Raw genomic sequence first — 13,176 nt, 5'->3', positions numbered from 1 at the left:
GACGGCCGAGGGAAGAACTTCTAAATCCGTTTGAGGATATATAGCAGAATACTGGAGCAACAAATCACAGCTCTCCAGCGCCAAATCCACTGACACCATCTGAAGCTGCAGAAGAGTTAATATGCATCTGAAAATAGATCCAAACATCTGACCCACTTGACGTGCCTTTGATTTAACTCATAGTCTGATGTTAAAACAGCTTGAAAGCACCGGTGATCTGTCGGTTGTAAAATGTTTGTGTCGATCATCTTCAAACCATCCAGCGGTTGAACCTTTATCCTGGTGTGACTTACGTCAGTTATCTACTGTACATGAGAAAACAACATTATTCCAACCTTGGGAAACATGTACAGGGATGTGCAGACATTGGAATGAAAAAAAAAAAAGTAAAACGGACTTCATATAAACACACAAAACCAGAATTGACTCTTATCTGAAAAGGATAGTCTACTGGTAAAACAAAGGTTATAAATAGGAGGAATAAACAAATCAACCTCTTTCTGCCTTCAGCCAACACCTGACCCTTCCCAAGTTTCTTCACTGATAACTTTTGTGTCTGTGACCTAAATGACACAACAAAAAAAGCCTCAAAATGAAGAAAGAAATCTGATCCGACCAGCTCTAAGCCACAGCATCAGAAGATAGATACTACTCTCATGTCTTTACTGTAAATACGGTATGTAATTAGAGCCAACAGCCGATTAGCCTAGCTTAGCATAAAAACTGGAAATGGGGAGAAACAGCTAACCTGGCTCTGTTCAAACAAAACAAACATTCCCTAATAAACAAGTTATATCAAATTTGTTTAATTTGTACAAAAACTGAAGCTGTGGTTTTATCGCGGGACTATTTATTGGCCAGGTGCATTGACTTACTTGTTGCAGTGATGTTGCCCGTTAATTAGACAGGACTCCAGGAAGTCACTGCACCTGCAACTGTTTACATTTCAGTTTTTTATATGGATTAAATAAACAATATACAACATATTCATTTGTGATTTTCTTACCTTTCATGCAAGGTCAGGCTTGCTGTTTCCCCTTGCTCACAGTCTTTATGCTAGGCTAAGCTAACAGTCTCCTACTTTAGCATCCTATTTAGAACACACACATTATATGTGGAGAGGGGTATCAATCATCTCATCTAACTCTCAGCAAGAAAACACATTAGCACTGAAAGTTCCTTTCATAGTAATCGGGGTTCAATGTCCAATTGGTGACAACACAGGAAAGTAGATCCACATCTCAAATCTTAAACTACAACAACAACAAAATACATATGTCCTACAAATGCCCAAAACAATGCATGTCTCCTGTGAACATAAACAAAATACCTATATGCAAATAACATTAACAAAAAAAAGCCCTCTTTCCTCCCCTTCCATAGTGGACTAACTACTTGACTCTCAGGCTCCAGTGATCTAACACAGCCCTCCGTCTCCATCTTGTCCTCGTCACCTGCTCATGATGAGCCAGAGTCAGTCAGCCAACCAGCACAATAAAGTAGCTAACAGGGAGTCAGAGCGGGACAGATGAATCCACTGGCAAGAAAACTGAGAGGAACAGATATCAGACGGAGGAAGGACTGCGTATGTGTTGGGTTCACCGGCTGGTCAAATCAAAAGTGTTTCACAAAAAGAGGGGGGGAAGCAACATTCTTGGCTTGTCCTCACATAAGAGAGGCGGTTCCTCTACAAGAAAAGGTTTAATCTTGCAAACCAATGAAACCTTGTCATTTCCTTTGCTCCCTACTTTTTCTTAACCAGATTTAAGCTGTTTCAATCATCGTGTTTCAAGCTTCTAACTCAATATCCTCCAATGTGGTTTCTCAGCCCATGTTACATTGCTACAATCAATAAAAACAATCGGTTTATTTCCATTTACAGCCAGCTCAATCAAATTCTCATGTTGAGCCATTGCTTTCTTCAGACACCCAGGACTTACCATTACATTTTAATGAGTTTAAGGTGCATTTCTTTATTTTTGTCTCTGAGTAATGTCAAATCTGATGCTGCACCTGAAAGTGATTTCTCCACTGTAAATTCTCATTCCAAAATTCCACTTAAAAAGACTTAAAAGATTATCTCACCGACAATGTAACGATCCAATTGGGTTTATGTTATAGCCAAGTTTTAATTTCGTCATCCTCTACAAGAGCCTCAGCTGCTGTCGCTATGGAGTCGACAGTCCCGATGGAGTTATTAGCGAAAAAGTCATCAATAAAACATAGAAAGTCGTGAGGTTGCTAGGAAGGTGCAATGGCGGCGCCAGGGAGGGGCTTGGGGTTGTAGCTACCCCAAGCCCCTCCCTGGCGCCGCCTACTGTGCTGGGAAACCAATTGTGGCTTGACAGTGCGCAACATGACTCCAGTTAAGAGACTGCAGGTAGAACAAATACCTGCTGCTCCCATTGGCTTTTTGTGAAGGGAACCAGTGCGATGCTAACTTCCTGTTTGGCCTACAGAAATGCTTATATATATATATAATGTGTTTAATTATGACCCTGGATGGAAGCTTGTGCGTACCTGTGTTTTTTTGTGTACGTGTTAAAGTGTGTGTGTGTGTGTGTGTGTTGAGCGGGGGTCATAGGGACGTAGCTCAGTCATGCGGCCTCCTGCTGCAGAGTGGCCGCTCAGCGCTGCCCACCATGATGAAGTACCAGACACATTCCAACACTTTAATAACAAATGGGCTGACAGGGAATGATGAAGGTGAGGAATGGGCTCAGTCATCAAGTGTGAAAAATAAAAGATTATTTTAACATTGTGGTTTGGTGCTATAGTCTCATGTATCTTATGTTGTGACAAAGCTTTGATGATGGGTATGTACAATTCCTTTTTTTACTTTTAGTGAGCTCGGCAGAGTCAATGCCGACTTTGGTTCCTGATAGACTTTATTGGAGCACAGGACAAATAAGATACTGTGCAGCCCAGTAGGAGATTGTTGTACTTTCTTGCGTTTTTTTCTCTCTCAACATCTCTATCTTCTATCTGTTTTCTTTCCATCAGGACTCCCCTGCAAATCTCAACCTTCTATTTCTAGTTCCACATGTTGCTCTTGGAGGACGGCCCAACTTCACTTCCGACATGAAGAGCCACACGAGAAAATAAACACGGTTCTGTCTTTATCAGAGACTCGGAGGGAGAGATGACCACAGTGGCAGTGGGCAGGAGCTCCACTGATCTCAGTCCGATGACTTCTGACCTCATTTTTCCCGCCATGTGACAGGTCATTAAGGGCTGGATTGAACGCCATCAATCAACAGCTAACAGATTACCATCAACTCACAATATTACCTCCCTCTGAATAGTTATTTGAAAGCAAAAACACTTTATCCATCATTTTAGCAATTAGTTATCAAAAAGGCTATTTTCAGAAAAAAAAGTACCTTCAGTTTATTGACAGCAGTCAACCTTCTGACCTTTATCTTAGCGCTCTGATTGTCTACGTATCATTCTCAAATTTTCCAAGAAGAGCTAAAGTTACATAAACTAAATAGTTATGAATCAGCTAAAAGAGGAAAAAGAGTTATCTACAATGGAAAATGTTTTCCACTTATGAAAAACCATTAAGAGAGGAAAAAAACATGAGAACAAATAGACAGGCATCACAGGAAGTGAGTAAATCAAAGCGCTGACCTCTGTGTATCAGTAAATCAGCCATTGGAGCCGTTTCTAAAAATGACCAGTCAACAGAAATGAATGTTAAGCCTCAAAATAGACAATTTAACCTTGGCTTTAAAACACTAAAACGCAACCTGAAGAGAACTTGGCGTCCTACAACATAAGCGATGCATGTCATACAGCTGCAGAGTCTATCAAGAAAAAGGCTGGAGGAAGATTTATGAATTTAAATACTGTAAGGCTGGTAAGTGAGACCAACTGCAGGATTTAGTTAGCATCTGTTAAAGTTGGTGAGGGGAAGTTTGCATTATTTGGTTTAACTACTGTCGTGGCACCCCTTTGCTATGCAGTGTTGTGGTGGGTAATATGCAACCATAACAACCCATACTAGGATTCTGAGGTCAAACTAGCTAAAGGCAACAATTAATGAAAAATGTCTTTTGCGCCTTCAAGCATCCACATCATAACTTTTAACAACATATGAAAAACTTTTCATTTCTATTTGTTTACTGTATCAAATGTATCAAACATGCACTCTTACATTTTTTCCAAGTGAAGGTAACATGTCATTCTGGTGTATTTTAGATGTCAAACACAGTATGGACAGCAGTGCAAACCCACAGATGGATAAAGACCGTGCTGTGGTTGACACAAAAAACTAACAATAATATGCTAAACCTTTGGCTCAGAAGTTACAAATGGTTGTATGTGCGTCACAGAAATAACCACAGCAAGACACAGCTGATCACTGCGCTTTTAAATGTAACATAGTTTATTAAAAAGCTTTTACAAGACTGTTGAATCAAAATGGCATTATATTTCATGAAGGCGGATAGCGACTATATTAGGACTTTAGGACAAAACGTTTCAGACTGTAGGACATGACTTTGGGCTTGACATTGGACTTACTTATTAATTGCAAAACAATGACTTTGCTTTGGATTTACAAATAACAAGTATAACACATGCCACTTGCTAGATCATGTTAACTTTCAAGAATATGGTGTTTGCAAGGCTAAATAATATGCAATAAATATTTCTACATCTGTAGTCCGGCCTGCAAACTGTTGGACAACTCCTCTCTGTAATATTCCCCCCCACCCCCAACATCAAAATTTTAACCAGAAATACATACACAGGTAACATACCTCTCCACTGTAACTTTTTGAAATATCAAAATTCAATATCAATATTCACTAATTCCACCATTCTTGGAGTGTACTTGTAACATAAGATTGCAATCAGTAGACCAGTACTTGGCGAGTTTTAAACTGTCACAATCACAGAGGGAATTTAAACGTTTTCTCATAGGGCCTACTTCCCTGTTATTTCTATCCTTGCACCTTTGACCTTGTTCAAACTGACACAAGTGAGAACAAACAAATATTTCCCTCTAGTGAGATCGTAAAATCTCCTTTTACTTGTTTTGTCCTTTTAATTGCTCTTTATCTCCTGGGTCTTGCCCCTCCAGCGCAGGGGTGCCCCCCAGTTGGGGAAGCCCTTTCTTGGTAGAGGGCAGTGGGTCTCTGGGTAGAACATGGAAAACCACAGAGGCCATGGGCTCAAGAGAGTGGGAAAATGACACAGGCTGTTTTAGTGGAATCATAATAGAGAAAGACATTCATCAGTGTCCCCACGGCTTCACTATCAAAACAAACAGACCTGAGATGTTTCTGAGAGGTTAATGGGCCAGGGATTACTTGACCATTTTTAATCATGATTGCAATCACTTTCTGCTCTACTTCCTCGGATGGATCCAATGTGGGCCAGCTCACCAGATTTAAAAGTGAGCGGAAAAGCTAGGTGGTCATTCCTCATCTTGGTAATTTAAAAAAAATGCAACAGAAAAGTTGGCTAGGTAGTATGTGATGAGGGGGGAGCTGAGGGGGGACATTGACTGACCACTGCTCAGTGTAGCATGGATAGCAACGTGCGTGGCTAAGGTGTTGGTAGGGAGCTAACCAGCCATGAGCAGCTACTGTCAGCCTCTTTGTTTCTCCACTGGGAAGACGGGGAAGTCCGGCAGAGCTTTGACTAGAAGCACATTTATGCCCCTTTGAGAGAGTTGCTGTATTGTAGCTGAACTAACAGCACTACAACGAGAGGCTCTCCCGCCAAGTGTAAGGGAGTGCCGATACAAAGTCGTTTACAGGCTTGGGGAGTAATGGAACACATGAAACGGCATTACGTAATTAGGATACAAAAAAAAGTTACTGTATACAGTTACAGAAAAAAAGACGCAATCAGATTAACGATTCATTTCGTTAAAATGGGAATTGCTGGCAGGATTACAATTTAAAATACATTTTAGAGTAAACAAACTACCATGCACGTATGTGCATACATAACTACTCTTCATGACACGAGTGAATAACAAAGTCCTAAAATGCAGCCAGAAACAGAGGCCGACACTGGGACATAGTTTCACTTCTGTATTGTATGTACTGGACTGGAACAAAACAAACCAGCATATATTCCCACTCTAAAATTCTTCTAGCTATGGCAGGTGACAACAACGATAGAGGAAGAATACTTTTTTTTAACCTTGGTACAGTACTCACTCATAGAAACTAGCTGGTGGCGAAAACAGGGCAGTCCATTCACAAACATTTTGCTTAAAATAACACTGCGGCCAAAAGTAAAAAATGATATGCTGACTTCGAGCCGACTGCCTGCATACATCGCAGCTTATACATTGTGTTTTACTACGCTTTATTGGCTGTTGGTTGCATACATCACCGCTTGTTAATAGGTTTACTTTTATTGTCTTGGACAGTGTTTGGTTAACTGCTGAGGGAGCTGCCAGTGCACACACTGCTGTACCTCTCTGCAACTCAGCTGTTGCTACATGGGCATACAGCTTAATTTTGTCTTGGGCAAGATCGTATGAAGTGCAATAAACGACTTTGAGCCAATTGACTGCATACGTCCCTGCTTGTTTTTTAGTTGAATGAAGTGCATTTTACAGCCCATTGGTGTCTAGACAGGGGGTTAGCCCATTGTGGTTTGTATTCATTCAATTTACACAATACAGCAGTGACACACCTGGCGGAGATCTGCACTCTGAGAGCACCTTTCCAGTTCTTTAAAGTTATTGACGGTTATTACTGCTACGCTCGATGTGCACTGTAAAAATTCAGAGTCAGGAGCATACACAAATCATGCAACATATGACACCCTCTGTTTATTGTTTCAGCGTCACAGGTCCCATCTATTTGAAACTAAATCTCAAAAAACAAGGCCAAACATAGCAGCCGTTATCTAAGAGTTCAAGCTATGGCTCAACATCAAAACGGCAGGAAGACAACAGTGTTGTTAAGGACAGAAAGGCCTCCAATCTCTGACATTTCGAGGCCGGTAACTAAATACATTTGTAGCATAATGGAGGTTGGCAGGTCCATCTGGGCCTGTGATTTAGAGTGCACGTGTGTGTGTGTGTGTGTGTGTGTGTGTGTGTGTGTGTGTGTGTGTGTGTGTGTGTGTGTGTGTGTGTTTGTGTGTGTGTGTGTGTGTGTGTGTGTGTGTGTGTTAGACTGAGAAAGAGAAACAGACTTATCTCATGTGAGGCTTCTTACTGTTAAGATGTTTGAAAAGTAACATTTACACACAAACGCTAATATGGTATCTTGAGACAAAACTAAGATAAGCAGAGAAATAGACAGAGATCATTGGTGTGACAGGTTTATAGGATCCCCTGGAGTGAAAAAGAGTCTTCCATCATACCGGCCGCCAGCGACAAGCTGAGGGGGAGGGGAGCTCACACACACACCAACACCTCCTGTAGTCTGTGTGTGCGCATTTGTGTGTCTGTGTGACCCAGGCTTCAAGCCCCTACTCCATCAATAACAAAATGGATCATCTTCTGGAGCAGAGTGTGTGTGCATCCACACACACACACACACACACACACACACACACACACACACACACACACACACACTAACACACATTCCTGTAGATATATAGGCATCAGTGACAGTGTTGGTGTGTGGGAGGACCATGTACCCATAAGAAGTTAAAGCCTTCCCAGGAAATCAGAAACGTATGTTTCTGCCGCCACGGTGGTCCTCCGTGGAGGATAATTCAGTCACAGCCACAGTCCACAGAGTATCACATCTCTCTTTTCATCCTATCTTTACCTCTCTTTGGCTTATCCTTTCTCTGCCTGCGTGTCTGACACATTTTTTAAGGGTTCACAAAGCTTTTTTTTATGACGCCGAGCCCTACTGTATTCACGTTAGGTCACAGAGCCCTTTTAGGTAACATTTTCTCTCAAGGATTAAACTTGCAGAGGCCAGATTACATCTTTTTTAACCCCATTTTTTCTGGCGAGTCAGTTTGAGAATTAGAAGCACAGGCCGCTAATAGCCCAGCAAGTGGTGCAATTGTTGAAGAAAGATTCCTTTTGTTGGAACCCCAGTTGATATGTATAGATAATCGGTAGTGACTATCTTAAACTATCTTAAGTGTTTAAAACACTAAGGTTTGAGTGAAGAAGAATGTGAGAAGTAGTGAGCATAATGACACTTGGATTATACTGCACTAGTTGTGTGAGAGTTTGTAAACAGATGTTTTAATATGGTTTTGTTTGTTGTTCGTCAATTCATCAAGATTTTTCTCCATTGTTTGGATTCCTCCTTTCCCTTTCTTACGTTTTTCAAGGTGTCTTGTCGATTTAATTGTTCCTGATGTCTTTGGAAAATGTAATCGTGTTTAAAACTTATGAATGCTATTGTATTTCCAATGTTGTGTTGTTGTCTGTCCAGCAAGGAAAGTCCAAGAGTCTGTCAAACAGATGTTCACAAGTGGGGTGAAACAATACTGAAAACATTGGAAGATAAATGCTAAGAAGTACAAAATCAAGCTCAGAATTACTCAAGTATATCGACATGTTTCCCCCTGGTTGATGCCCTAGTGCTGTGCTGCTAGTGGGCACCAGTGTCCAGGAGCAGAGGTAAGCATGCAAACGAGTGTGGGAGCACCCATTCTCGTCCATTATCCATCTATGCCTTGTGTTTTTAGTTAACAAAGGAGTTGCTTAGTTCATTACTAAAAATCAAGTGGAAATGGTAAAATGGTATAGTACTGATGACATAAAATGCTAAAGAGCAGGAGACGGACAGGACCGCAGTCCACCTTTGCTCCAGTCTTTTGCTGTATTTGTTTTCTTTCCGTCTCTCTCTCTCTCTCGTATCTTTTCTTCTTCCCACAATGCTCCCTTTCTCTTCCAATGTTTCCTCAGATCTGATAATTCATAACTTGCCGAGTCTGATAACTGAGTGAAAAAGGGAGAGTTGTCAGGAGCATGAGGCCTGGGCTTATTTAGGAGTCTATAAATGATGTGGAGGACGACCTTTCAACTCTGCTGACCTTTGACAGCGGGGCGACGTTTCAGGGATTATCTTCTCCGCTCCGCTCTCTCCTCGCGGGTGAAAGACTAACGCACTGTGTGTGTGTGTGTGTGTGTGCTTTGAGTGTATAGGTTTGTGTCGAACACAAGTGATTCACAGCTGAGGACACTCTCTTGGAGAGACTATGGGAGTGCAGTCAGTCATGCTGAGCCCCGCTAAGAAAAGTTGAAGCCTGTTATTTATCAGCATTGTGAGGTTTCACCGCAGTAAAAATGTGCAGAGATAGAGACCACAGAAGACAAATGGCTCCCCTATATTTCAAACCTGAGAATAAGAAGAAAACTGTAAAAAAAACAAAAAAAAAACATTTCATAGTTTATTCTATTGTTTACTTTTCTATTAATTGTATAAACTCCAGTGTTGAGGGTGACGCGTTAGAGTACACAAATTACTTTTTAGTTGAACTGAGTAACTGAGTAACTAATCACAGAAACATTATCTAGAAACGCATCACCTGCAAAACCAAACATTTTCCTATGGTATGGAGCACCTTTCAGTGCACCTTCCAGCGGTTTTTAGAAGCACATAAAAGTTCAAATTTTCTTAAATTTCAGCGCCAGTCGCTGAGTCGAGCCGCTCGTCAATGTCACACTTGGCCGAGGCAGCCAATCTAATCAAGCAAGAGGAGGGCTTTACGGACTTTTCCACTGACCTCCTGTTTTGGTAGGGCTAGCTAGCTAGTTAGCTGTCGGGCTGCGTGAGAACTATGGAGTGTGTGAGAGGGGGGGAGACGTGTCTCGGTGTGATCGGCCGCTAACGCGTCATTTGCCATTCAAGAAATCAGTTATTTAGTTACGTTTTCAAATAAGCAATCCGTTACTGTTAAACTACCGTATTTTCCGGTTTCTTTTGCTGCCAGCAAAAAACAAAGCATTTTGTTTTTTTGGCACTGTTTCTTTTTTTTCTTGGTGAGTACTGGTTGCTGCGTACTGGAAGATATCCAATCCTGTTTTTGGATCAGTGTGTGTGTATGTAAATCGTAAATGGACTGTACTTGTATACTGCTTTTCTAGTCTTTTCGACCACTCATTCACACACTGAGGGCAGGAGCTATCATACTAACACTTACTGTATACATACACCATTGCTCAAGGACACACCGACATGTGACTGGCGGAGTGTAGTTTAGCTAGCTGGCAGTTGGCAGAGACAGCCTTTACGTCGCATAAGTATTCGCATTATTTTGAATTTGTGGATGAAACAGATGAAAACATCACAGTGACATGCAAAATATGTCCGTCAGTGTGGGCTGCGCCTCTGCCCAGTTGTCAAATGGTTAGCAGCTGAACAGTAGCACAAGTGCCACCTGTCAGGTTCCCCTCGAGGTTGCCTTAGTCTAGTACAGATGCCTTAGTCTAGGCTATGCGATGATGGTAGAGTCAATACAATCAAAGGTAGGCGTACAGTAGGCTACGTGCCCTCTGGACAATATAACTAACGAGTGCAAAGAATGGCAAAGGGGTTTTGATTTTTGGTAAAGCAGAAATACTCTAACAAGTAACTTTGCGTAAACGTAAACATATTCTCAGGTTTTTTTGCTTGTCTACAAGAAATCTCCACGGGGCTACTTTAAAAGGTCCATACCCATGGTTTTGCATGTTTTAGTCAATTTCATAACCCTTTTTGCAAACCATGCTGCCATATAGGGCTGGGCGGTATGACCAAAAACAGATATCACGGTATTTTTTTTCCACATTAGCACATTAACTAATTAACACCGAAAATTACTTTATCACGTGTATAATTATTAAGCGGACATTTTTAACACAAGAACCGTCTGTCAGCGAGCGGTGAACAGCTGTTTGTGTGGCGTGTCTTCCGTCTCTTCCTGCTTCCTTCACCTACATTCTGTAATGGAGTGAGACCTCTGCTCGCAGGAGGCCGCGGACCTCTCGCTCTTTCGTTGTTGTTTGAGCAACGAAGTCACGCTAAGAAAAATCAGCTGGATCCGGCTTACAATGAAAAAGTATTTATAATTCACAAATGCTAAAAAGACAATTACAAACTGAATTACACTGTCGACAGTAAGGAATCGCGAAACCGAGTTCAAACACTCTCCCCCCCTAACCGGCCAACAAACGCCAGTTTACAGTAAAGAAGATCGCCAAGAACTGAATAGCGTCTCTCCGAACAATGTTTTTATACCCAAAAGTCAACGGTTTACATTCAAAATCTAGTAACAACTTCAGTGGCTGGCTAAAATTCAATTGTCTCCTCCTGGCCTCAGACAATGCTCTCCATTGGTCCATATGATGATCCTTGTAATGTCCGTTGGTCCACCTCCTCGTAAAAGCTTCGTCCATCCGACCCCCGCTTGACCACCGTCCTGTCTCCCGCGGTGCCGATTCACCTCCGACCCATCACATCTCCATATATGGTCATGAAAAACTCTGAAACTCTCACCCTTCCTCTCCTTGCCCTCTCTCTACTCCAAACAGTCAACTACTATACTTCTAGTCTAATACATTCAATTGATTAAGATTGTGTGGTTTATCACTTTTGTAAGTAATATATGTTGCACTTATACTATCCTTTACAAGTGAATATACTGTAAACCTATTATACATTTCATAAGTGAATATTTTGTGAACATATGATATTTTATACTTTCTTTAGGTGTGCTTTAAATCAAACTATTGTACTTCTAAACTTAAATTCCTCACAATTCCCCTGGGTCCTAAGACCCTGCTAATACAGCTTCTTATCACCCTCTATGTACCAACGTCCATTTATAACAAATACCACACATATTACAGTCTAATCAGCATTGCATATGTGTCTAACCAAAAATACCCCAAAAAGCAAAAAAAAAAAATTTAAATAATTTGTTTTGAGTTTTTAAAGTGTTTTTGTTTGTAATATGTATAATAAGCATATCATTTAGTTATCGCTACTGATAATTTAACAAACATAAAAAGATGACGATAGGTTTGCAGTTTTCAAGGTGTAAATTTCAGATTGCATCTATTACACACATGAAAATAACTCAAGTTTTCTGCTGAGGTGATGTAAGTTGCTTGTGTTACCACCAGTGGCATCAACAGTGGCTCCAAACTCGCAAAACGTCGGATTTTTTAAAACCAAAACACTTCCAAACAGCAGACACAGCTCCTCTCTTGGGCACAGACTCTATTGGTGCATCTCCGGTCTGTCTTTGTTCCTCCTGCATCGCTCTTTTCTGTTCTTTAAGTAACGTGACGGAGTCTCTCCCAGCTGTAGCAGACTGTTGTGCTAACGGGCTAGCTACCAAGCTGTACCCAGCATGCTGTTCGGCAGTGAAATTTTATAAATGTACAATTATTAGTGTTACAAATTGTTTCTGTGTCACAAACTGTTGTGTGCCGTGGTGTTGCCCTGTTAAAGAGCGTTAGTTGTGGGTTATTAATTGTTGTGTTATAAAGTTATAACCATAATTTAGGGGTCCCTCTCACTACATAAGTAGTTCCGACCGTATCATTCTTTGCAGTGAGCTATATATTTTGCTTCCTGATGAAGAGTGACAGCAGTTGTTACGGCTATATGAAAAATTCATATCATACCATGCGAGAAATTAAAACCGGTATACCGTCCGGCCCTACTGCCATGTTTTACAAATGTACTTTTTGCACTATGCCAGGCAGTCACTGGTTCCTATTCAAGAGTCTTGATACTTGCTTGAGTTGTGTAATCCATCATAGTGAACACCCAAGTCTGCATTCAATATTGTCATATTCTAGTATTTTTGGTGAGGTAATTCAGTGCCGGTTTTTCAGTTGCAGTCTGAATTTAGACTCCACTATCAACGATAACGTAGCGTTGCAACGTATCCTCATACAGCGGTTCATATGATGTCTTACGAAAGGTTACTCCTCCTTTTTGTGTGTTTTCCTACAAAAAGCCAGCAACACGTGCCAATTTCAAAATATGCTTCCATCTTTAAAAGGAAACTCAGTAAGGTTTAGGCAACAAAACTACACCTCCCTCTGCATGCTTCAGTGGTCTTTATACTTCCTTGTTCATGATTACGTGGATAACAAAATAATTTAGTGGGATATCTACGAATTACGGCGCATTCTTTTTTGTAGGTTAAGCTAATTGATTTTCATATCAGACAGAAATAAATGGAAATCAATGATAGCCCAGAACAGCAGCAAAACACATTATATAG

Source organism: Cebidichthys violaceus, unplaced genomic scaffold (genome assembly GCF_023349555.1).
Source record: "Cebidichthys violaceus isolate CVI_PGR_0920_01 unplaced genomic scaffold, fCebVio1.0.p SCAF_164, whole genome shotgun sequence".
Classification (NCBI taxonomy): Eukaryota; Metazoa; Chordata; class Actinopteri; order Perciformes; family Stichaeidae; genus Cebidichthys; species Cebidichthys violaceus.
The sequence above is the reverse complement of the archived record's forward strand: the minus strand, read 5'-3'. Positions refer to the sequence as shown.